General features: G+C 39.3%; 1 pseudogene; it reads right to left on the reverse strand.

Moving 5' to 3' along the window:
* LOC130034399 (glyceraldehyde-3-phosphate dehydrogenase-like) overlaps window positions 1-13,849 on the reverse strand; it is a 32,572-nt pseudogene extending 18,723 nt beyond the window's left edge.
* Window positions 13,850-26,938: the final 13,089 nt, after the last annotated feature.

Raw genomic sequence — 26,938 nt, forward strand, 5'->3', positions numbered from 1 at the left:
TTCATAGGAAGACTGCTTTCAGTGATCTTGCAAATGCAATCTTAATTTTGCTAACACCACTGGGTTTTATTTGTTCGATTGTTTGGGGTTTTTTTTTTCCATTTTATCTCTGAGTGATATTGGATCTTCAGAGAACTCATAAAAATCTATGCATCTACTTTCTAGAAAAGTGCATACCTCAAATACACACAAAATCGTGGATGTGATTTCAGGGAGTCCCAGGAACTCCACCAATTCTTGTTATCTACTCCTTTAAATAATCTCCTTGCTGTGAAGTCTGTTCTGTGCCCTGTTACATTCTTCCTTGGCAAGAGACTAATGATCCAAGTTAATCTGACCCCTTCTTTCATTACTCCTCATCTCACCCCAATCCTGTAGGTTACTAGAACAGGTTGTCATATTGTTTTTCTTTTTCATATTCCTATGTCTCAAGAAATATTTATATTATCTGCAATAAATTGACATATTCTTACCTTCACACCTATTTGTCCAGAACTTTTGGAACCCACAAATACCCTTTTGAAAATTATCTTAAGTGCACTGCAATAATAGTTCATACCACAAATACCACGTTGTCTTTTGGACATCTGTAATGTGTGGCATAAATTGTAAATGGGGTGCTATAACTTTGGTTCCCAAAATGTAGAAAACTTCATCTTTTCTTTAGGGTGTCATCTTTTGCCAAAGTGAAGAGTGGGTGGCAATAGCCTTGGGAAGTGCAAAACTGTCACAAGATTGCTACTAGAATAAGAGATTTGCTGCCTTTTCTGTCCCTTGAATGGAACACTAAAATTATATATGACATTATGTAATTCATCATGCAAACTCTCTCAGTTTTTCAAGCATGAAAGCTGTACCTTTCAGAGATAATTACAAGAAAAAATTATCTTAGGCCTAACCTGTTGGCTATGTCTCTTAGTTTTTATATTCTCCCTGCATTTTTGCTTTTAGAGTCCCAACACCTTGGTTGGTATCCAAAAGCCAGAAGGACAATGCTGAATTGAATTTTAACAAAGGAAATGATATCTGCAGGACTTGTGGAGAATGTATACTTTTTGGAGCTATTTCTCCCCTCAAATAGCCAAGGTGCATCCAGATTGGAGAATCACTAATGCTGCTTCTCTTTCTTTTAGGATGTAATCTATCTAAATCAGTCTAAATTAGTCAAAATTTCATTTGTCAGTGTGTGTTTGGTATTGCAAAACTAGATGAATTATCTGACAGCTCCCTCAATGATAGAGATCGAAATACCTGGTCCATGGAAGAGTTTTAAATAATATTCATTGAAGAAACCTTTCTTAAAGAGTTGAATTCCAGTTTCGAGCATAATTATATTAAAACTTTGAAAAGAAATAGTTTTTTAGTAGAAATCCTCTGAATGAAAATCTTAATATAGTAAAATTTACTGAGGGCAACATAAATTTCTGTTTTGGAAAATGCAAAAGTTAGACTTATCCCCACATTTTAAAATGATTCCTAGAGTATTTCTCTTTTTCTCAATATAATTCTTAAATAGCTATTGGAATTCTAAGGTTCTGATAATAATGACTTATTAAACATGTTTAATGCTAGAACTGCAAGTTAAATGAGACCTTTCTAAGACCTGTGACAAAAGAGAATCCTGTCTTACCTAAATTTATGCACTCAATTACACAAATGACAACAATTTCCTTATAGGACTTATTCAATAAATATGCATCGATTGACTTGTTTGTTCTTTAAAACAAAATAACTTATGATATTCGTAATTAGAGCTTAAGAGGTAATTTTGGTTAATGTATAGAAACACAGTAGAGTGTGTCAAGAAAGAAGTTGTTGAAATCTACTAAAGACATATGTCTGAAATCTGTGTTATAAAACCCAGAAAAGAAATCCCATCATCTTCAGAGGAAATATATGACATTAATAACAGAGTGATCAGTTGAGGTCATGATTTGATCTCTAATTTTTTTAAATGCTATTTGCCTCTTTTTATTTTCCTGTAAATAAGGTTTGTGGTGCATGCTGTCTGGATGATGTGCTCCTTGTGCTAGAACTGTCTGTGGGACTGATAATAATTGCTCAGTCATCTATTTCCTATCAGAGAACAGATGATTCTCTGGGAGGAAATGAAATACTTTGGAGTACATTGACTCCTCCAGATTGCTACAGTGGTTTTGAAGCTCAGCTAGCTGCTTGGAACTTAGATTAGTAAATCTAGGAGTCTCCAGACAAGGAGTTGAAGAAAAACGGTTTGGAAGCCCATTAAAAAAGAGGCAGGGTGGGATGGGGGGGATGGGGGATGGGAGGGATACTGGGATACATGTTGGTGGGAAATGGACACTGGTGGAGGGATGGGTGTTCAATCATTGTATAACTGAAACCCAAGCACAAAATTTGTAAGTCTACAACTGTACCTCATGGTGTCTCACTAATAAAAACAATCTTAAAGTTGCAGACGCTTCATGTAGGAGGTTTGGTTAATATGGCAGGTGTGTTCTCAGGGAAGATGTTGCCCCCAAACAGTCAAGGGCCACATGAAAATAGTGTTTGCATATCAGCTTCAGCTGTCTTGGCAGCCATTGAGGACTAGTGTTTATCTTCCCATTCTTGTTTTGTAAGGATTGTCCCCAGAGTATAGGAAAGAGAAGAGCAGGGAATGAAAGAAATTGAGGGGAAAAGGAAGAAGCTGAGAAAGGGAAGGAACATGAAAACTGGTAAGGGGCCTCGGTATACCGGTGGAGGGGAGGGGTAAAGCTATAAATACAAAGCACAGACTCAGCAACACTAAAAATAAAAAACAGGAGATCCAAACTACAACCACTAAACTTTAAAATGTGCCTGTCAATGTGGCAGGCGGTAGGTGTGGGGGAGGTAAATGAGAGATAAAAAGGGAACACTGATGGAGGGAAGTTGACACTGGTGGTGGGATTGATGCTAGAGTATTTAATGTCTAAAACTCAACTATCTATAACATGTAGTAATGGTTCTTTAATTAAATAAAAATTTTAAATTAAAAAAGAGAAGAGTGAACTTTTAAAAATGAGTGCAGTCAATCATTCCCTGTCTATCCCTCTTCTTCTGACTCATTTCACTCAGCTTGATACTCTCCATGTCCACCCATTTATAAATAAATTTCATAACTTAATTTTTATCTCTTTTGTGGGTTACTCAAAAATATAATATGAGACTAATACCCAAGGACAGTAAAAATAAGGGCCAAGAAGATTGGTTCATGGTTGGAAGCCTGAGTCAAGTGCTGAGAGAGAAGACAGTTGGGATCAAGAAGGGACCACTATGACAAAGATAGTTGGAAATGATCACTCTGGATAAGAACTGTGTGCTGAAAATAGCTAAAGGAACAAACAGGATAATCATTCAGTATCTGTATTGAAAATCGTAATGCCCAAAAGGAGAGAGAGAGAGAGAGAGAGACAGACAGACAGACAGACAGACAGACAGACAGACAGAGACAGACAGAAACAGAGAGACAGAGACAGAGAAAGGGAAAGAAAGTGTCTTCCACAGAGACAGGCTGGGGAAAGTGGGAGAGTGGAGGGTCTCAGGAAGGCAACTGGGGACATTGGTGGTGGTAAATGTACACTGGTGTAGGGATGGTATTGGAACACTGTATGACTGAAACAGTATGACCATGAACAGCTTTGTAACTGTGTATCTCATGGTGATTCAATTAAAAAAAAAGTAAAGTCAGAGGACATCTGTTGCCTTTTTTTTTTATAATTTATTTATTTATTTATTGAATCACTGTGGGGAAAGTTACAGAGCTTTCAGGTTTAGGTCTCAGTCATGCAAATATCAAACACATTTCCCTTTACCAATACTTATTTTTCACCACGAAGAACCCCAATAAGGCCCCACACCCCCAACCCTCCCAATGCCTGTGAGGCAGATGAATTCTAGTTAACACTCTATCTACTTTGACTAGATTCATTGTTTCGATAAAAGATGCACCATTATTATTTAGAGTTTACCCCCCCCCCCCCAAATCAGACATGCTGAAAAAGCATTGTGAACTGATTTGCTTTCCACAGCTGGGTTCAAGAATTAAATGATGGTCTAGCTCTTTTGACCAAGGTCATCTGTTGCCTTTTGAAATAATGAATGGCTATAGCCAGAGGAATGTACTTGGAAATCCTAGTTTTCCACTTCTTTTCCTAACTTAGAATTTTATATGATATATATATATATATCCAAAATATACATACAATTATATATACATATACATACAATTATATATACATATATATAAATATACCTGGTCAACCCAGGTTTGATTCCCCCCCCCCCCCCCAGAGAGCCCAGCAAGCTACCAAGAGTATCTCGCTCACACAGCAAGCTACCCGTGATGTATTTCCTATGCCAAACACAGTAACAAGCGTCACAATGGAGACGTTACTGGGCCTGCTCGAGCAAAATTGATGAACAATGGGAGGACAGTGACAGTGACAGTGACATGTATGTATATGTATATGCATATATATAATTTTATGTGTATTTCAGAGGGGTGGGTTTGGTTCCATATCCAGTGATGCTCTGGGTTATTCCTAGTTCCTATACTCAGAAATCACTGCTGGCATTGCTCCAGGGACCATATGAAATTCCGGGGATTGAATATGAGTCAGCTGCAGATGCCCTACCCGCTAACTATTGTTTCTGGCCCTAAACTTGTATATAATTTTGTTTTAAGTTGGGTCTTCTGGAAACCAGAGCCTGAAACAAAGACAATGCTCATTGAAGTTAGTTAGGCTGCAGAGATTTTAGGAGCAGATGCTTCCAAGGAACAGAAGTAAGGGCTGTGGGAAAAAATGCCAATATTTGAGTTATGTTATCAAGCGAGATGCGAAACTCAGTGGGCTTGATTTGATTGGGGCCTCCTGAAAAGCATATGCATCATCACCCCAAATTATCTCCCTGTTGGAGGCAGTGGGAACAAGTCTGGTCTAGCTCTTTTTAACCAAAGATTGTAAATTTTCCCCCAGAGGGCTTAAACTTGCTTCTCCTGGCTGTATTTTTTTTTAATTTAATTTTATTTTTATTAGTGAGACACCATGAGGTACAGTTGTAGACTTACACATTTTTGTGCTTGGGTTTCAGTTATACAATGATCGAGTACCCATCCCTCCATCAGTGCCCATTTCCTACCACCAAGAATCCCATTGTCCCTCCCACCCCCCATCCCCCCCTCCCACCTTTCCTCTGTGGCAGGGCATTCCCTTTTGTTCTCTCTCTCCTATTGGGTGTTGTGGTTTGCAAAAGAGGCAATGGGTGGCAATCATGTTCGGTCTATAGACTACTTTCAGCATGCTGGCTGTATTTGCGTAGGTTTCATAGCATCGGAGGTGATCTGAGTCTGAGAGTGCACGGAACCGTTGAGTGCCGCTAATATTAGAGTTGGACTAATAGGACGTGATACGGGGGCAACTGAGACAATAATTCCCTCCTCTTCAGGTACCATTAGACCTGCTCCTACCTTGCATTAGGTCAGATCCATTACCCAGTCCTCAGAGTGGTAGATGGCCAGGATCTTTACTTCCCACAGAAGAAACAAGGATTAATTTAAGAAGCTGATATTCCTATTGCGTGGAGGGGCTTGCTGTAGTTGAAGCCACACTGAATATTCATGTCACACATTTCCCTCACCCTCAGGCAACACTTAAACTTATTTAGGTTGCTGGCCTGCTGAAATAAACCAGACCTTATCTCTGGGGATTGGAGTCCTTAGGAGCCTTGCTTTTGTCAAGCTGTGATTACTGCAATTTCCTATTCCCATTATTGCAGACATGAAAGCAGCAGGAGGTGTCTCATCATGATCTTAGTTTTGGCAAACGGTTCCCTCTCTCCTTTGTGCAGCAACCTTACCTTCTGCTGGGAGCCAGGGTCAATTTCTCCCTATAGACCGGTCTGTCTTCCTTCTTTGACCCCTAGTCATGCAGCATGATGAGCACCCACCTCAAAAGAGACTTAAGTGGCAGTTACCATTTCAGGCTCAGTAGAAACCTTACTGTGCCACTTGGGAGACACATCCCCTTCTCCCATGGGAACCAGTGCCTCTAAGGATACAGGTAAAAGAAGTGCACATACCTCAAGTAGTTCTTTGCAAGTAATTGGAGAAAAGAGCAAGCCTATTTTAACCCCTGTGTTAAGACCTGTTTATTTTAGCTACCGGGCATTGTTTTTTTTTTTAATTTTTCAATTTTTTTTTTTTTTTGCTTTTTGGGTCACACTCGGCAATGTGCAGGGGTTAACTCCTGGTTCTGCACTCAGGAATTACTCCTGGCGGTGCTCAGGGGACCCTATGGGATGCTGGGAATTGAACCCGGGTCAGCCGCATGCAAGGCAAATGTCCTACCCGCTATGCTATCACTCCAGCCCCACCGGCCATTGTTTTAAATGGACTGAATGCATCAAACATAGAGGAGGATAGAATCATCTCCCCTAAGATGAAGTTGGTGGACCTTATGGGCGGCTTACGTGAGAAAGGGGCGAGAGAAATGGTCACTTGGTCACTTTTTCCCAATCTGCCTCTGCTACCCTGAGACCCAGGTGATTGTCTTGCCTCAAAGAGAAGAATTTCAGGAGTAGATGAGCAGTGAAGTAAAAACAGATTTTAATTGGAGTTTTTTAGGAAGGGGAAGGGAAAGAAAGAAAATGAGAGAGTAGAGAGTAATGCACTCAAGAGAGAGCATGGGCTTCTTCCAAAGGGGGAGAGAGCTCCTACACACATCACAGCATTAGGTATGAAAACATGAAAGTACACATCTCAAGAGGGGAGATGTGGACACCCATGTGCTTGGGTGCTACATGTTCTTGGATGCCACATGTACTGGGCCATGTGGGCACAAGCAGCACATTGGCTCAGGCACCATATGTGTGCACCTCCTTTGTCCAAGATGACTTTTATAGGGTTTTTCTAACCTGCCTCATCATGGTGCTTCTACCTAGGTAAAAGTCCATTGCTAGGTAGCTTGTCAAATGGGGGTGGGTAGTTGGGAGTGGTCAAGGGTTTTCTTTGAAATTCCTTTTCTGGCCTTTTGTTCCTGCTGAAGCTGCTCTCAGAGAGAGAGAGAGAGAGAGAGAGAGAGAGAGAGAGAGAGAGAGAGAGAGAGAGTGGGGGGGGAGGTTCAGCCTTCTCTGGGTCTGTTACTGATGCAAGGTGAAAGTCTTATCAGAACTTAGTGCCTGTTTTTTGCAAAGGCTTTTTTTTTGGCTTTTTGCAGCTCCAGGATTATTGATATTATTTCACAGGAAATTCATTGCCATTGCCTTGGGTGATGGGGGTCCTTTGTTTATATACCTGCCTGCCTACATCAAAGGGGGAATTTTATTTGCTTCCATAAGATTCGGATATATCTATGGATCTCACATTTATGGCCTATTATTGAACTACTTTTGTCTTAGAACTCTTGTATTCTTACATGATGTTCTGAAAGATCTATGTAAATAAAAGTAGGTGTCATGGATAAAGTCTCCTGCCCAAACAGTCCTTCCTATCAAGGGAAATGGGTGCAGTTTCTTCTTAGCTGTCCCTCTGAATGTCAAGCATTTTTTCTTAGTTTCCTAGTGTTACACAGTAGGATCTGCTTGGGCCAAAAGAAATTACACAGTGTGATCTGCTTGGGCCAAAAGAAATTAAATAAAAATGATAAATGTTAATCCCAAACCAGAACTTGGGCAGAGGGATAAAGTCTTTATTTCTCTTTTCCCCTATACCACAATAGGGTGGGTGGACAAGAAAGCAGCAAAATATAGGGCCTCTATCAATCTGTGTCCCCGAGGGAAAATGGAGGGATAAGTGTTCCTTGTCCAGTCTACACCACATGTACAGTGTAGGGACAGTGAGCCATTGCATAAACTAGCCCACCTAAATATTTTGGGAAATAAAATTCTGATTTTTCTTTTTGATGTTTTTATCTTCTTTTTTCTAATTTATTATTTATATACACAGTTCCAGCTTGCTACATACAAGCTACAAAAGTGTCAAAGAATTCTACAAAAATGACTTTATGAATATGCACTGCAATGTTTCTCTGGTTTGTTTTAAAAAACAAGCAAGTTGTGTTTTAGTCCCATTGAGGGAGCAAGACGAATGGAAAACACAAAATAAAGGGAAGGATAACACATTCCATGAGACTCAAACACAAAGAATAAAACCTGTTTCCATCCTTCTTTTCCCAATACCCGTGTGGGTTTCCAGGATCAAGAATTAAGATATGATTGGCACTGCAGCATGGCCAGTGCACCACAAGGTAGAAAGAAGAGAATTTCCCAGGGATCAAGGCTCTAGGTTCAGCAGTTTCCTTAGTGGAGGAAGAATAAAGTTTCTTTGACTTAGTCAGAAGCTGGTTGGCATAAGTCAAGGTTACTCTAGGTAGACTCTGCAGACTGAAGAGAGTCTCAGGATGGCCATCCAATCCATGCTGCTATCTGCTTTCTCCAAGAGCTCTTCTCTTCAGTGTGCAGTTATAAAGAACTTATCTGATTCTTCTCTTTATTTTCAAAGGTAAGAATATAGATGATCATGCTATCCAATCTGCATCTAGGTTACTGAGTTTCTACTTTCTTGACTCTAAAGACATAGAAGCCAACTAATAAGGCTGACTGTTCTTGTGAAAGTCAACTTGAAACATGGGTTGTGTTAGCAAAACTCTCTCTCCAGACTAGTTCATGGTTACCTTGCATCATGTGAGATGGGTTAGGATCATCTTGGACTTACAACAGAGAGATGGTTTGGATCTCCTTCTGGGACTGTCATGGCAGACCCATGCCAGGAGCCATTTCTTGGTAGCAATAAAAAACTCAGGTTCTCAAGGCAGCCTGGGATGGTAGTTCATAAGCCTCAGTAGAGAACCTTGCTCCTTCTCTTCAGTGCAATTCAAATCACACAGATCTGTTTTCCTCCTTGGTTTCTCCTCCCTTTCCAAACTTGGGAAGAAGTGACAATGGATGGGGAATAGCCCCAAGTAGTAAGTTCAAATGATAGCCTGGCCCTTTATCTCATAACAGCAAATCAGTTAAGTTGATTTCAACAGAGCCTTCATCACATTACATGTTTAATGAGCATAATATCATAATAATTCAGAAACTTATGTATGGAGATCCAAGAAGATAACACAGGGGTTAGGGCACATGCATGTGCTTACCTGGTTTGATCCCTGGCACTGCAAGGTCCTTTGAACACTTCAGCGTGTGACACTGGTACCTCTGAGCACCTCAAGTTGGCTCTGACCGTGCTGGGAAACATAGGACCCAAGTAACTCTGTGTCCTTAGACCTAGCATTAGACCACTGGCCAGTTGAACTCAGGTCTCTGAGCACCACTTGGGGACCTCCTTCCAAAACAGTTTATGTGTGGAGAAACTGGGTATTTATGTGCAAAAGAATAAAGTTGGACTCCCACTTCACAGCAGATGTGAGAATAATCTAAAAATAGATAAAACCTAAATCTAAGATTATATCTCTATTGCATTCATCTGGGGGATATAAAGTAACAAAGTATGAGATTAATACCCAAGAATAGCTGAGATCAGCACCAGGAGGATTACTCCATAACTTAGAGGCCAGCCAGGTATCCTAGAGGAAAGGGCAGTTCAGATAGAGAAGGGAGCACCAAATAAAGTATGTTTGGAGGATCCTCCCAGGAGGGGAGATGCATGTCGAAAGTAGACTATGGACTGAACATGTTTGCCACTCAATGCCTCTTTTGCAGACCACAACACCCAAAAGGAGAGAGAGAACACAGGGGATTGCCCTGCCACAGAGACAGGGGGGATGGGGGGATGGGGGTGGGAGGGATATTATCCATGGTGGTGGAAAATGGGCACTGGTGGAGGGATGGGTATCTGATCATTGTATAATTGAAACCAAAGCACAAAAAATTGTAAATCTACAACTTTAAAAAATAAAATAAAATAAAGGGAAAAAAAAAAGATTATATCTCTAAGACCTAAAACTATAAACTTCTTTTTTTTTCTTTTTATTTATTTATTTATTTATTTATTTATTTATTTTTTTACAGTTGTAGATTTACAATTTTTTTGTGCTTGGGTTTCAATTATACAATGATCAGATACCCATCCCTCCACCAGTGCCCGTTTTTCACCACCATGGATAATATCCCTCCCACCCCCATCCCCCCATCCCCCCCTGCCTCTGTGGCAGGGCAATCCCCTGTGTTCTCTCTCTCCGTTTGGGTGTTGTGGTCTGCAAAAGAGGCATTGAGTGGCAAACATGTTCAGTCCATAGTCTACTTTCGACATGCATCTCCCCTCCTGGGAGGATCCTCCAAACACCCTTTATTTGGTGTTCCCTTCTCTATCTGAGCTGCCCTTTCCTAGAGAATGCCCAACTGGCCACTAAGCTATGGAGTAATCCTCCTGGTGCTGATCTCAGCTATTCTTGGGTATCAATCTCATACTTTGTTACTTTATATCCCCCAGATGAATGCAATCTTTCTATGTCTATCCCTCTCTTTCTGACTCATTTCACTTAGCATGATACTTTCCATATTGTACCACTTGTATGTAAATTTCATGACTTCATCTTTTCTAAGAGCTACATAGTACTCCATTGTGTAGATGTACCAAAGTTTCTTTAACCAGTCATCTGTTCTTGGGCATTCAGGTTTCTTCCAGTTTCTGGCTATTGTAAAGAGTGCTGCAATGAACAAACAAGTGCAGATGTCACTTCGACTATACATTTTTGCCTCTCTGGGATATATTCCCAGGAGTGGTATTGCTGGGTCAAATGGGAGCTCAATTTCTAATTTTTTGAGAATCGTCCATACTGTTGTCCAGAAGGGCTGAACCAGTGTACATTCCCACCAACAGTGAAGGAGTGTCCCTTTCTCGCCACATCCACGCCAGCATTGGTTGCTTCTGTTCTTTTGAATGTGGGCCAGTCTCTGAGGTGTGAGATGGTATCTCATTGTGGTTTTGATCTGCATCTCTCTGATGATTAATGATGTAGAGCATTTTCTCATGTGCTTTTTTGCCATTCGGATTTCTTCTTTGAGAAAGTTTCTGTTCATTTCATTGCCCCATTTTTGGATGGGGTTGGATGTTTTCTTCTTGTGGAGTTTAACCAGTATTTTGTATATCCTGGATATCAACCCCTTAACTATAAACTTCTTAAAAGAAAACATTTTCATTGCCTTGAATTAAGTAATGGTTTCCTAGAGCTGGCTCTTAAAGCAGATCAACAAAATAGATCAACTGGACATCATCAATGCTTCAAACCTCTGAGCTTCAAAGGGCATCACCAGGAAGTTAAAGACAGTCCATGGGATGTTCTGTCTCAATGTTTGTGTTTCCCAAAATTCATATGTTGAAGAACTAATGCTCAGGGGGGATGTTATTAGGAGATGCGATTTGAGGAGATATTTAGGTTCATGAGATTATGACTGAGACTTGTGAACTTATCAGAGATCCTGGAGAGCACCTTGCCTCCTTTATACCATGTAAAGTCACAGTGAGAAGTCAGCAATCTCCAAGCAGAAATTGCAACTTCCTCAGAACTGGACCATGAGGCCATTCTGATCTAGGATATACAGCTTCCACAGTGCTGAGAAATAAGGTTCTGTGCTTTATAAACCACCAGTTTATAGTATCCTATTAGAGTAGTCAAAATGACAGCGTGAGAAAGATGACTTGCCAATCATATACCTGAATGAGATTTGTAGCTAAAACATATGAAGAGATAGTTCAACTCTATTATGCAACAGCAATAACCCAACTAAAAAGTAGGCAAAAAGTGCCAGAGAGATAGTATAATGGTTAAGGTGCTTGGCTTGCATGCAGCTGACCCTGGCTTGAGCCTCATCACTAATATGGTCTCTCAAGCAATGCCAGGAGACTGTGCATAGACCAGGAGTAACCTTGAACACAGCCACATGTGGACCAAATACCACCTTCTCAAGTTTTGGAGTGTTTTTGTTTTTTTTTTAAATTGGGCAGATAATCTAAATAGTTGTCTGAAGAAGATACATGAATTTTAGAAGAACCACTCATAAATTTAAAATGCTCAATAGATTAGCCATCAAGGAAATTTAAATCATAATAAATAGGAGAAAGTCTGATAAAATAACTCAAAAGCTAGAGTACATGATTTATATACGGAAGTGTGAGTTCAACTCCTGTCACCTTATTGTCCTTCAAGCACCACCAAAAGAGATGCTTGAACACCATAGGATGATCCAAAATCCAATGTATATATGAAATATAAATTCACACCCACTTGAGTAATAACATCGCCATTAGAAATAAAACAGGGGCCAGAAAGATAATATCATGGGTAGGAGGCTTGACTTGCACATAGTCAACCTGAGTTCAATCTCTGGCACACTATAAGGTCCTCCAAGGCTTCCAAGGAGTTACCTGTGAGCACAAAACCAAGAGTAAGCCTAAACAGTGATGGTTGTGGCCAAAAAATGCAACAAACCAGAGGCTTATCAACATAAGAATGGATAGGTAAAGAGTAGTATGTGGATACAATGAAATACTTGTCAAGCAAAATAAATGAAGAAATGAGAAGCGTTCAAAGTGTCTAAACTTTGAAATATTATTCCAGGTGAATGATACCAAACTCAAAGAACAACACATTACAGAATTCCTTTTACATTAAATACCGAACCAGGCAGATCTACAGAGAGAAAATTGATTAGCAATTGCCTAGGACTTTGGAGGAATGAAGTGATCGAGTGAGCTATGGCTAATTCGCATGGGAGAAGGGGGTTCTTAGAGGAAATAATCATGTTTTCAATTGTGATGGTGTTTGCACAACTCTGTAAATGTATTGGAAGTCACTAATTCTTATCCTGTAATTGTGTGAAGTGTGTAGTATGTCAATTATATCAATAAATCTGTTTTAAAAGATGGTTGTGAAGAACAAGAAGGTGATGGTATAACTCCTCAAACACAAAGCAGATGGCCAAAACTCCTATTTATAAAATGTTCTGTAACATATTATCATGCTGGATTCCAAGGTCTTATTCTTTTAAAAAAATAATAATCACCCTGGTTTACAAAAATGTTTTATAACACAGTTGCTACGGTCTTTGGATGTTCCAACAACAATCCCATCACCTGAAAGACATTCCCTCTACCATTGTCCCCGTTCTCCCAACCAAGCCTGCCCATTAGCAGGCATACAAAAATTTGCTTTATATTGCTTGTGACTAGAGGAATTATCAAAAATACTTCAGTAAAAAAATAATGGTGAAAATTGCTATATCTCACCATGGGGTTATTAAGTCTTTGAAGATTTGCTAAGATGTTCATTTCTAGTTGAGTCTTCCATGTTATTGTTTTTGTTTGTTAAATTTAGTTGACTTCTTTTATGGTACTTTCTTATCTAACTTGGTGTGGCCCTATGGAATTTCAGTACTATGGAATTTGGAGGCGTTTCACAGCAGAAAGTTCAGGATCTGTAGAACTGGGATGAGTCTGCAGAGATTCTTAGTGAAGCTGTGAAGTTAAGCATAGATGGCAGCATGGCAGCAACAGTGGCGTGTGGGTGCAGCTGCTGGGGCTTCAACAGGACAGGACTTGACCCACCCCCCTCTCATGGGTGCCTCAGAGATTTTTGGCCAAGGGACCAAGGTCCTGCACTTTTGCACCAACAGTAAATTCTATGTACATAATAAATTCTTCACCATAGCCTGAGTGTTGTTGCCTGGTGCAGAAAAATAAAGTGCTCCTGGTCGTTGGAGTTTCAAATATGTCTCTGGCATCACCACTATCGCCCCAAAGTAGACGGCTTTTTCTGTGGTTTCTGTGCCTTACCAGATTTATGGCTAGAACCCAGGAGCCTGTGTCATCTTCATCCCACACTACATTGGTCTCAGAGTTCTCCATTCTCCTAGAGATATGCAGGTATTAGCCATCTCACCCTTTGTCTATCTCAGCCCTTATAGTGGATATTCTTTCTAATTAGAAAGAACTTCTCTCTGTTCACTACTTCTTCAAGACATACTGTGGTGTTCCTGGCACTTAATTCTCCTTATTCTTCAAGAGTTAGCCTTCAGGGCTCATAGAATCCACAGCCTAACTAAATGATAAGTACAGAAATGGCCTAAATTTAACATTTTGCAGGAAATGATGAGATACCATTACAATCTTTTCTCCCAGTGTAATCAAAGAAGGAGTAAACAGAAGCATTAAATTGCTGAAGCAGAGCATTCTGAAAAATTTTCTGTCTTGACATGGTGATACCATAAGTTAAAGATAATGATACTGAATTAATGATAATTATAATAAGTGTGGATTGATTTTTTGCATTTGAACTTGTGTGAGTACCTTTCATGCTTCACCTTGCTTCTTTCAACAACAAATAAGAGCCATAGTCAATAAAGAAATATTGATTTTGATACTCATGTCCAAGAAACATGACAAACTCATTCATAAAATAAGCATCCTGGAATTTTTAACTGAGGTAAGACTACATAAATGCATGCATTTTCATTGCTTGCACTAATAGAAATATAGGCAATAGTATTTTATTTTTTCATTTATTTCCCCATCATAAGAAATGAAGGCAGAGTTTTCAGTAAAGAAAAACTCCAAAGGTCATGCGTTTCTTTGCATGTAGAGCAGTCATTCTCCCATTGAGAGAGTCAGAGGATAATAAAAGATCTCATTTCTAGACTGGATTGTTTTGCTTAGAGGGAAGCTGTAACCTGGTTGCCTCTCTGGGTCATCTTTCATGGTCTGATTTACTCCTCTGCAACATAGGAAGGCTGGCGTAGACAATAAGAACAGAAAAGCCCTCCACCAGCCTCCCATCTTCTAATGTTTTACACACATGGCTTTGCAATAAATAGTATGTTAGTAGATGGTCATTAAAGTCAGAATTTGTGAGATAAGTAAATAAGAGTTGTAGACTGTGATCTGTATCTTTTGTACAAGAAAGGGACAGACAGCCACAGAAGGAATTCAGACCCAGACCTACATCTTTTTCCTGGCTGCTGCATCTATTGGTTCTGGTATCCAGTTTTTCTAGTCTATAAAACAGGGAGAATTCTACTAGTCACATCACCCTTGTACTTAAACTGAATCACCTTGTCAGCTTTGTTACCTGTCAAGTGTCATACGTCTATGAGACACAATAATGATGGAAAGCATTTCTAAATGAACCTTGTGACATCATGCACTTCCCTGCAAACTGAAGTTAATATTCATTGCGGCTCTTGGAATTATTAGACCTAGGAAGCTTCTAGCTGTCATCCATTTCAGAAACCCAATTGTATTTTTTTACAGGAACTGTAAGAACTGTCTCTCTACTTTTCATGTCACAAATGTCCTTATTCTTATTGCAATTTTAGACAAACAAGTCTCTTATCTGAGACCCACTTATTTCACAGTCTCCGTGGACAGCTTGCTATGAACAACTTCAGTTCTTTTCTAAGCTGTTTCTGATGTTGCTATCTCCTCTGCTTTATCCCGTGAAATAGACCATAATGAATTCAGAAACTTCCTTTTCCATGAAAATGCTTTTTTTTTGGAAAATGATCTTTTAAAAGATACAAAATATAGAACACAGAAATGTTTGTCTAGCCCTCAACTTGCATTTGCAATGTTCTTCTCCCTTAATGTGTTCATTTTTAATGGACCAAAGGGAAAGGAAAGTATAAAATAAAATAAAAATAAGACACTATTCCACCATAGGTAAAAGAATAATATTTCTAAAGGAGTCCCAAACCATAAAAGAATTTGCAAGAATTTAATCATTGAAATTTTTCTGAACATTTTCTCTATCACATGTCAGGCAAAGTCACTTCATGAGATAACCAGAAACTGTGAGATTCTTTACTTGTTAATTTATCGCCTTAAGTGAACTACAAGAGTGTCAAATGCAGGGACAGAGAGAGAACGCTCTTCCTTTCAGATGTTTCTAATGAGGAATACACATATGAGCAAAAGGGTTAGACCAACAACACATACCTATGACAAAGTATGATGTAGGTATTAACATTCTCTCCACTTTTAAAAAGGAGTAAAGAGACACTGAAAGGTCAATAACTTTCTGTGACTATAAAAAAAAAGGCACTGTAACTTTTCTAAAGTCACAAGGGTTTTAGGTGGTAATCTAGGATTCAATGCTGGATTTTTAGCTCCAGGATCTGTGCGATACGCTCCCTCCTCCCCCACCCACATCTGTAGTCAGTGTTGGAAGTTTACCTCAAAGGAATGGATCATGTAGATATTTCAGAGATTCTTTCACAGCCTATCAAGTTTCCTCTATCTCTAAACATTAAATAAGCAACCAACTCTTTCCGTCATTTATAAGCTCCGAAATACCAGAAACATAAAAAAAAAAAGTTACAGTGCAGTGCTATCCATCAGGACTATGGTTTGGGAATTTTTAGTTCTTTAGCATTTTCCCTAAATGTTTTCGTCACTGCCATCATTGGGAGTAATGACAAATAATCAGAAAAAAAGATATAAACAATAATGAACAGTATTCATTTTATTTAACTTGTCAGCCATGGTCTCAAAATGCTTCAGTGATTTCACTTTGAAAATACTCTCACTGAAATCCGTGAACATTCCATTAATCCACAGGACCAATCTCTAGAGTTAATGTGCGATAGACGGAAATTGCAGTAGATTCTACAAATTTGTGATACATTTACAATAAAGCAGTCTCCAGTAGGCAATAACTAACATTTCTCATGTTTGGTAGTATACTTGGGGTAAAAATTCATTCAATCTTGACAGATTTTCTTTTTTTTTTTATTTTTATTAGTGAAACACCATGAGGTTCAGTTGTAGATTTACAAATGTTTTGTGCCTGGGTTTCAATTATATAATGATCAAACACCCATCCCTACAGCAGTGCCCATTTTCCACCACCATGGGTTCCAGTATCCCCCCCATCCCCCATCCCCCATCCCACCCTGCCTCTGTAGCAGGGTATTTCCTTTTGTTCTCTCTAGCTTTTGGGTGTTCACAGGTTTTCTTAAGCAACTAATTTCTATGTAAGATCACTCTTACTAGTATATCTCAGCTCACTATCTGCTTCCCCTTAAAATCCCTCATTTGTCATCCACACCAGTACACACACACACACACACACACACACACACACACACATGAATATATTGAAATGTAGAAAAAAGATCAAATTGCAGGACATCATAAACACAAAGAGAGCTGTAGTTACTGCTGCTTTCAAACTCCAAGAGTAGTTGAAGATTTGTGCCACTTAAAGGTGGGCATCCTGGCTTCACACCCTACCGGGGCCATGAGTTGCCCCCCACGAGTGGCTCTCTGGCAAGGCCATGGCCCCAGAGGCACACAAATCAATCTCCTAATTATCGGCTTTTAGCAGAAATCCTTCCAGACTTAATCAGGAAAATATCAGAAATTCAAAATCGTGTGGCCGCTATAGCGGCCGCACAACATCATCTGGTCTGCATAACCAGCAATAGAAAACAAATTATTTCACAATGCCTTTTCAGCAGTTCTGATTGTTGGGAAGAAATTCTAAATAATAATGGTGCATCTTTTGTCGAAATAATGAATGTGATCAAAGTAGAGAGAGAGTTAAGTAGAAATCATCTGCCTCACAGGCATTGGGAGGGGTGGGAAGGGGGGTATGTTGGGGTTCTTGGTGGTGAAAAATGTGCACTGGTGAAGGGACGGGTGTTTGATCATTGTATGACTGGGAATTAAACCTGAAAGTTTTGTAACTTTTCTCACAATGATTCAATAAATAAATTTTAAAAAATTTTAATAGGTGGGCATCCTGGTTACAGCTTCCCAAGCCTAGATGCGATTCTAGCATTTGTAAAGAGTGAAAGCTGTTTTTGGTGTGCAAATACTATCATCTTTCAAGCTGGAAAGACAGAAAGAGAAAGTGCAGGCCCTTGATTTTCATCTTTCCCTTTTATTCAGTGCCACTGTTTTCTATCTTGTTTTCCCTTGCTGAGCAAGGAAACTTCTGCAGTCTCATTTACAATCCCCAGAAACATGTTAAGCAGGTAATAGACTTTTACCTTCCTTGGGATCACAGCAACATTGCATTCTCCTCACTTCCTTGCAAGCACATGTGGTCACATGACTGAATTCTGAGCAACGGAATATGGACAGAAACCATAGATTCCACTTATAGACTAACCCATGAATAAACTTACACACACACACACACACACACACACACACACACACACACGATTCTGTCCTTTTCCTTATTCAGAGTTTCTTTGAAGGACTATGAGATCCTAAGGATAGTGGATCCCCAGAAAGATGAAGTTGGATCCCTGAAGGATTGTGTGGATAAGAGTCACCTTGTTTCAGTCAAACCCACATTAAAATGTAGACAGTAAATAGTAAATATTTACTGTGTTTAAAAAACACAAAATTTTTAAAATATTTTCAGTGTTAAAAAAAAGTGTGTTTATTGGTGTCAGCTGATAACCTACCCCATATGTTTATCTAAGAGCCAAATGATATCATTTCACAGATATGCTGCCCTTTGTGTCGGATTTAAGTATCAACAAAACTTGAAAATTATTTTTCTTATCATATCAGAAAGAACAAAAGTCAACTCACAAAAAGGTTGCTTTAGAGAATGAGTACCATAAAATGAAATGAAATAAACTTTAAACCAGTTAAAAGGAAGGATTTCAGCAGGGGTCACTTTTTCTGCTGGGAATGTCAAATACTGAACAATGAACACATTTAAAAGTGCATCATTTACATGTGTATCATAGAAGTTAAAAATTCTCTTTGTATTTCCTTCTTTCTTTCTTTCTTTCTTTCTTTCTTTCTTTCTTTCTTTCTTTTTGGAGGAGAGGTGTTTGGGTTTTTTGTTTGTTTGGTTTTTTTGTTTGTTTGTTTTGCTCTCAGACCCCACATATCTCAGGGTTTTCTTCTGGCTCTGTGATCAGGGATGTCCTCTGATGGGGTTTGGGGTCAGTATGTGGTGCCAGGAATTGAACCAGGCTTGGCAAATGTCTTTCCTGCTGTACTATCTCTCTAGCCCCTATTTTGAATTTCTTCTTGTTAATCACGAATCACGACCATCCTGTTATTCGTCGATTGCCTCAAGCAGGCCCCAGTAACGTCTCCTTCATCCTAGCCCTGAGATTTTTAAGAAAGTGCTATATTCAAGGCTCTTTAGGAGAATGAGACCCATCACAGTTACTGGTATTTGGCATATTGGGTACGCCACGGGGAGTTTGCCAGACTCTGCCATGTGGGCAGGTGACATTCGGTAGCCTGCCAGTTTGTCCAAAGTAGGAATGAGATAATAAGATGTCATAATAAGATTCTTGTTAATACAAATAGGAAAATGGTATAATGTAGACATGTTTACAATTCTTTATGTTCTATTTATAAGAGTTAACAACTAAATCCCAATAAGCTTGATTTTTTCTGATTCTGAGCTCCTTCAGAGAGTAGTTTTGTAGAGAATACAAAATATTGATTGTCACTGAGCATCCATTTTGTGCAAAAGCAATAGCTTAAACACTAGCCTCAAGCACTCAACATGGGCCAGAGAGGTAATACAGCAGGGAGAGAGAGTGCTTGCCTTGCATGCAGCAGAACAGGGTTTTAGAGTCCTGAGTAAACCTTGAGCACAGTACGATGTGGCTCCAAACCAAACCAACCACCCAAGCAGTCAAACAAAAATCGCAACACAAAGCAAGTTTGGGGAAAGGTCCCTAGAGTTACTTTTCATTTTGAATTTCCTTTTCTTTTCCTTAGCTTCTATTTTCTGATTCCTACACCTTTTTTTTTTTGGTCTTTAATGGTGGTACTTTTACCATTCCTTTGCCCCATCCATTTAATGACAAACAACACTTAAACTTGTTTCTTGGGAAGATAATAGACATCAGAAACATAGATGGCATAAACTTTAAAGTGTTGCAGGCATCTGCATATTGCCCTGATAAATCTTTGTACTGTAAGAAGATGCACAACCTACACCTCAAAAAGGTAACCTCAAAAAAAAAAACAAAAGTCACCTCAATGCATAAAGTCAGTTAGAATTCACATGGCTCAAAAATAGGACACAATATTCCCACTGACTTCATCTTTTTTTGTTGTTGTTGTTGTTGCTATTTTTGACTTTTCCTCCATTAAAAATTATTGATTTATACTAATATCACAAGAAGACTGTGAACATGGTAAGAAAATATTGTGGGTTTTGATTTCAGAACTTTGAAACTTCTATTCAGACACTATTTATATACTAATTAAATGTTTGGAGTTAGTTAGTTTCATAATCTCCATTTCATCATGCATTAAGATGATGTAATAGTGTTTACTCTAGAGAGTGGTTGTCAGGATTAAATGAGGTAATACACAAAAATGTTTCTACTCTTAGGCCATAAATAAGTAACAGTAAGCTACAGGAAAATAAGTCCTCTTTATAGAATTAGGTTAATTATTTGCTGATAATTCAAAATTTAAGCAGTAATTATGACTTAAAATACTATATCCCTCCAAATAATGTAAAACATTAATTTTAAAAATCCAAGTGTACAGGCAATTCAAGGAAAAAAGTGATATCTGTCTCAGTTATCTATTACATCTACTTAGAGTCAAAATTATTTTGAGCACATTTTAAGTCATTAGTAAATATTTGTTGAATGAATAAATACATATGTGAGACAGCATTTATTTATTTTATGTATGGTTGGCACTAAACTAGCTACAAAATTATGAATAATAACATTAATAAATCTTGTGTTTTAACTGTGAGCAATCAAGTAAGATGAGTTCAGATAGTGGTTAAGTGATCCGAGGAAACTTAAGCCAATTTATGTAATAGGACTTGGCTCAAGAAATGTAAAATCAGCAAAAATAACTTTTGATTCGATGTTTGAGAAATCCCAAATGATAAACAAAATCAGTTATGGGATAATCTAGGTTAACCAACAGTATTATTGATTTGTATTTGATTTGTATCAATAGAGCTCTATTTTGCTCAATTATTTTCTACGTTTCAAATTTATTTTTTAAATTTTTTTTCAGGTCCACAGACAGTGGTGTTCAGAGCTTTGTTAACGTCTGGGTCTGTGCTCGGGATCACTTTAGGAGGAGTTTGTGGTGGAGTGGGGGGAAAGAGGGGAGCATATGAGGTGCCAGGGTTGACTGTGTGCAAATAAGCGTTTTACCCACTATACTATCACCCTGCCTCTGTTTTGTTACGTTTTGAGCATTTTCTTCCAGTTATTAGTTAAAAGGTTTACCATTACAGAGGTAGCTCCCTTCACTAGATATATCAAAACGTGAAAATCCCTAAACTTTAGTGTCTCTGTGGAATTAATTTTGAAATTGCTGCCTTGGTGAATGTTGTCTTACGCATGTACCAGTTAACACAAGATGGTCACAGATTCATTCCTCCAATACGAGGGTCCGATTATCAAAGTCCTTGTTGATGAGCCCTTGAACAAAGGTATATTAAAGTCTTGGAGAAGTCCTAAAGTTGAGTAACATGTATAGCATTGATCCCAATATTTTTCTTCTTTTGATGCAGTAAATCAACATACAGGTTGTAAAATACTGTTAATATGTAAAAATAGAAATTCTGGGGAAAAGAGAAGGAAGAACATAATTTTTTACAGGCTTTGAAATTTTAAAATGAGATATTTACTTAGATTTAACAGAGGCTTAAGACCTGGATCTCAAATTTCTAAACATTGCCTTTCTAACTCCATTAAATGATAAAAGATTACCTTGTCTATTTTTCTTGCTACTGGAAGTTTGTTAAATTGTTTTGAATACAACTGGAGACATTGGTGGTAGGAAACTACACTGGTGAAGGGACAGGTGTTGTAACATTATATGACTGAAACCCAATCATGAAAAACTTTGTAACTGTGTATCTCACTGTGATTCATTTGAAAACTTGTTTTGATTTCACAGTGGGATTTATGTTATTTTCCTCTAGTTTTGCTTCAAGCTTGTTGAAAGATACAAGCAAGAAGACTGGATTTTTTTATGGCATGCTTTGATTCACTCTAAGAAGTAATTAGAATATGGTAGAGACTTTATAAGTTCTTACATGTGAACTTATTTCATGAGCTTATTTCATCATGTATGAAATTAGAGGTGGTATTAGGTAAATTATTTAGACTTGTGTAACTTTACTTTGGCCATTTGAAAGACCTGATTTTTGGAGGAAGAGTAAAAAGCTGAAATAAACAGTTGGAAGAAAGTAGTCATCCTGGTTTCTTTCCAAAATGTTTGCTTAGAGATAGTATGTCCTCCTTCTAAAAGTCTTTCAGACCTTTCCTGGAGATTCAATGTGTACATGTGTCAGGAGGGGGTGGGTGGGATATTTGATGTTTGTTCCCAAAATTACTACTCACCAATTGTTGATTCATTGAATCATTAGTCAACAAATAAAATTAGTGTCTTTTTTGTTTGATTTTGGGGGAAGCACACCCAATGGTGCTTAGGCACTATTCCTGGCTCTGTGCTCATACGTGTTCTCCCAGCGGGGTTCAGGGGACCATACGTGGTCCTGGGCGATTCAAAACAGGTTTGGCATTATTCCCCGCAAGTTTCTTTAGTACAATACTGTCTCTTCAACCCCAACCGTCCTATTTTGTATGAATCGTCTAGCAGAAACCATGTACCATTGGGCAATATTCTTAGCTGGAGCTTAATGGAATACTTGATTGCTTGATACAAACCAAGTTCATAAGAGAGGTGGCAAATCACTCCCTAGAAAATTCTACAGAATTTTTGTACTTCTGAAGTATAAAATCTCAACAAGTGGGTACCGGAGAGATATTACAGGGGTAAAGTTGTGTGCCTTAAAGAGCACATGGTCAGCTGAGTACTTCCAGTAACCCCCTGAGCATGGAGCTAGAGTGGCCTTGAACACCATGAGGTATAGCCCAACCACACCCGCAGCTAAAGTAAAACAAATTCTGCCTTCTTAAAAACATCTCAACGGTGATGACTGGATTCATCACATCAACTATGAAATGATCATTTTGGACAGCTCCAACTCTTGTTCCCACCATTTCAGAAGAAAGTCCACCTAGCTCTTAGAAGACTGCACTATTTCCTGTGGACCACACACAACCAAATGCAACTGCAATTTAACTTTAGGAATAGCTAATCAAATTAAAAACAACATTTTAGAAGATTATTTTTTATCAAAGCAAATGAGTTTAAGCCCTTTGTTCAGAGAACTACCATATCGCATGAATTGCCTCATGAGTCATTTTTTTAAAAAAATTTTATGTAGGAGTACTGCTATTTATTCAGTCACTGATTAGGCTGATTGAATTGTGCATGAACTCAGCCTTACTTTTTAAAAAAATTTTTTATAATTTTATTTATTGAATCACCATGAGAGCAGTTACAAAGTTTTCGGGTTTAAGTCTTGGTCATACAATGAAACACCCATACCTTCACCAGTGCTCACTATCCACCACTAAAATCCCCAATATACCCCCATCCCACATCCTCCCTCTACCTGTGGGGCAGATGATTTCCAATTTACTTTCTCTATACTTTGATTACACTCAACATTTCGACACCGCACCCACCATTATTATTTGTGATTTTACCCCAATAACTCAGATCTGCTGAAAAGGCAACAGTAGACAATTTGTTTTCTATTACTGGTTATGAATAACATGTGATGCTGTGTGGCTGCAGTAGTGGCCGTGTAATTTTGAAATTCAGAAATTTCAACAATTAAATCTGGAGGGATTTCTTGCCAAAACCTGCTAGGTTCCGAGATTTGTTCCTGAGTCTCTGGGATCATGGCCATTAAGCAGTTTGATCAGGAGCCAGAGAGGCCGTTCCTGGGTGGCGACTTGGGGTCTCATTGGGATGGGGAGGAAAGGGCGGTGACTCGTGATCTCGTTGGGATGGGAAGGAAAGGGCCGGCTCCACTCCCATCTCATGAGGCCCTGCATGTCTCATCACTTTGGGCCCAAAGTTGACTGTCCAGTGGCCTCTGGAGGATGGTGGTCACCGAGTCGCCAAGGGGGAGCAGGCGGAGGAATAGCACCCTTTCCCCCTGGGGTGGCCCGGGGACAGCAACCTACTAAGTGGTCTGGATGAACGATTTCTGCCAAAAGACGCTGGGTTTCAAGATTGTTTCTGAGTCTCTGGGATCATGGCAATTAAGTAGCTTGATCAGGAGCCAGAGAGGCTGTTCGTGGGTGGCGACTTGGGATCTCATTGGGACAGGGAGGAAAGGACTGGCTCCACCCCCATCCCGTGAGGTCCCGTGTGTCTCGTCACTGCTGGCCCAAACCTAACTGTCCAATGGCCTCTGGAAGATGGCAGCCACCGAGCCACCTAGGGGGAGCAGGTGAGGGGCAACACCCTTTTCCCCCTGGGGTTGCCTGGCGATAGCAACCTACTGCGTGGTCTGGAAGCATTTCTGCCAAAAGCCACTGGGTTTCAATATTTGTTTCTGAGTCTCTGGGATCATGGCCATTAAGCAGATTGATCAAGAGCCAGAGAGGCCGTTCATGGGCAGTGACTCGGGGTCTCATTGGAATGGGGAGGAAAGGGCCTGCTCCACCACCATCCCGTGAGGCCCTGCGTATCTCGTCACTTTGGTCCCAAACCTAACTGTCCAATGGCCTTTGAAAGATGGAATCCACCGAGCTACCAAGGGGGAGCAGGTGGAGGGACAACACCCTTTCCACCCTGGGGTGGCCTGGTAACAGTAACCTACTGAGCGGTCCACACGCATTTTTGCCAAAAGCTGCTAGGTTTCAAGATTTCTTTCTGAGTCTCAGGAATCATGACCATTAAGCAGTTCAATCAGGAACCAGAGAGGCCTTGCCTCCAATTATATAGCTGAGCCAGAGGTGGTTTGTGGGTGTGTCTCCCACATATCTAACTTTTGGCCATTTATGTTCTCGGTAAAGTTTGCCCCAAGTTTTTGGGGTCTGGCCAAAAATCATTTCACAGCAGCAATTTAGGGGTATCTGGAAGTCTGAAGGCGCTATGAGGCTGCTGATGCATTCACCTCACAGGTACAGATTGACCTGCTGGGGACACCATACCCCCTCATGAGTCATTCTTAACATTAACCCAAAGTTGTCTAGTGGCAAGTTTTCAGATTCAATCGTTCAATTTCATTCTTAATGCTGATATCAGATTTGTGTTATATAAAACTGAAATGTGGGACTGGAGCGATAGCTCAGCGGGTAGGGCGTCTGCCTTGCTCGCGGCCAACCTGGGTTTGATTTCCAGCATCCCATATGGTCCCCTGAGCACCACCAGGAGTAATTCCTGAGTGAAGAGCCAGGAGTAACTCTTGTGTATTGCCAGGTGTGACCAAAAAAGCAAAAAAAAAAAAAAACACCTCAAAAACTGGAATGCTAGTATTTTTAAGAAGGGTAGGAGTATATCCTGGGAAGTACTAATGTTTCCTAGTATATCCCTCTTTCTTCTAAGCTGCATTTCCTCCCATCAGAAAATGATAACAATTACTAATTACATTCTTTTCCATCAGAATATTCTAGGAAAAATACATCATGTTCAGATGAAAAAATTTCAGACTTATTAGCCTGGAATATGACTTATATAAGTTATAAAAATTGAGTACTGTGGGTTGCAGTATTGAACTAACACTTATCTAACGTTAAGTGCTCTTTGGATAATTCTCTCAGTTTTATTTTGCCTTTACGTAAAATGATACATTAATACATTACTTCGAAGGTATCTTCTAGTTTTAGTGTTATTCATAGTCCAAAATTCACAATATGTTCTGTTTTCTAATTTTTAATAAATAAGTACATTTATGTATAATAATAACTGTGGTAGCTCACAATAAATTGTTAGCAAAATAATTGCTTTAAATACTATTTCAGGGAATATTATAACTTTTCCGTGATTTGACTTCTTTTTTTTTATTAGTGAAACACCATGAGGTACAGTTGTAGACTTACAAACTTTCATGCTTGGGTTTCAGTTATACAATGATCGAGGTACCCATCCCTCCACCAGTGCCCATTCTCTACCACCAATGATCCCAGTAGCCTTCCCATCCCCCTACCACATCCCCCAACCCCACCCCTCCTCTGTGGCAGGGCATTCCCGTTTGCTCACTCTTTCCTTTAGGGTGTTGTAGTTTATAATAGAGGTATTGAGTGACCATCGTGTTCTGTCTATAGTCTACATTCAGCATGCATCTCACATCCAGAGCAAGTCATCCAAACAGCCTTTAATTGGTGTTCCCTTCTCTCTCTGAGCTGCGTTTTCCCCATGCATGTGTTGACAGCTTCCAAGCCAAGGAGCAGACCTCTTGGTACTTATCTCAACTATTCTTGGATGTTTGACTCCCATTCTGTTATTTTATACTCCCCAAATGAGTGGAGTTTTTCTATGTCTGTCCCTCTCTTTCTGGCTCATTTCACTTAGCATGATAATTTACATGTATATAAATTTCATGACTTCATCTTTTCTAATAGCTGCATAGTATTCCATTGTGTAGATGTACCAAAGTTTCTTTAACAAGTCATCTGTTCTTGGGCACTCAGGTTTTTTCCAAATATTGGCTATTATGAACTGTGCAACAATGAACATAGAAGTGCAGATGTCATTTTGACCGTACTTTTTGCCTCTCTGGGATATATTCCCAGGAGTGGTATTGCTGGGTCAAATGCAAGCTCAATTTCTAATTTTTTGAGAAGCGTTCATACTGTTTTCCAAAAGGACTGAGCCAGTCGACATTCCCACCAGCAGTGAAGGACGGTCCCTTTCTTACCACATCCGCGCCAACACCGTTTGCTATTGTTCTTCTGGATGCGGGCCAGTCTCTGTGGTGTGAGATGATATCTCATTGTTGTTTTTATCTGCATCTCCCTGATGATTAATGAGGTAGAGCATTTTCTCATGTGCCTTTTTGCCATTCTGATTTCTTCCTTGAGAAAGATTCTGTTCATTTTGTCACCCCATTTTTTGATGGGATTGGATGTTTTCTTCTTGTGCAGTTCAATCAATGTT

Source organism: Sorex fumeus, unplaced genomic scaffold (genome assembly GCF_029834395.1).
Source record: "Sorex fumeus unplaced genomic scaffold, SorFum_2.1 ptg000061l, whole genome shotgun sequence".
NCBI classification, from domain to species: domain Eukaryota; kingdom Metazoa; phylum Chordata; class Mammalia; order Eulipotyphla; family Soricidae; genus Sorex; species Sorex fumeus.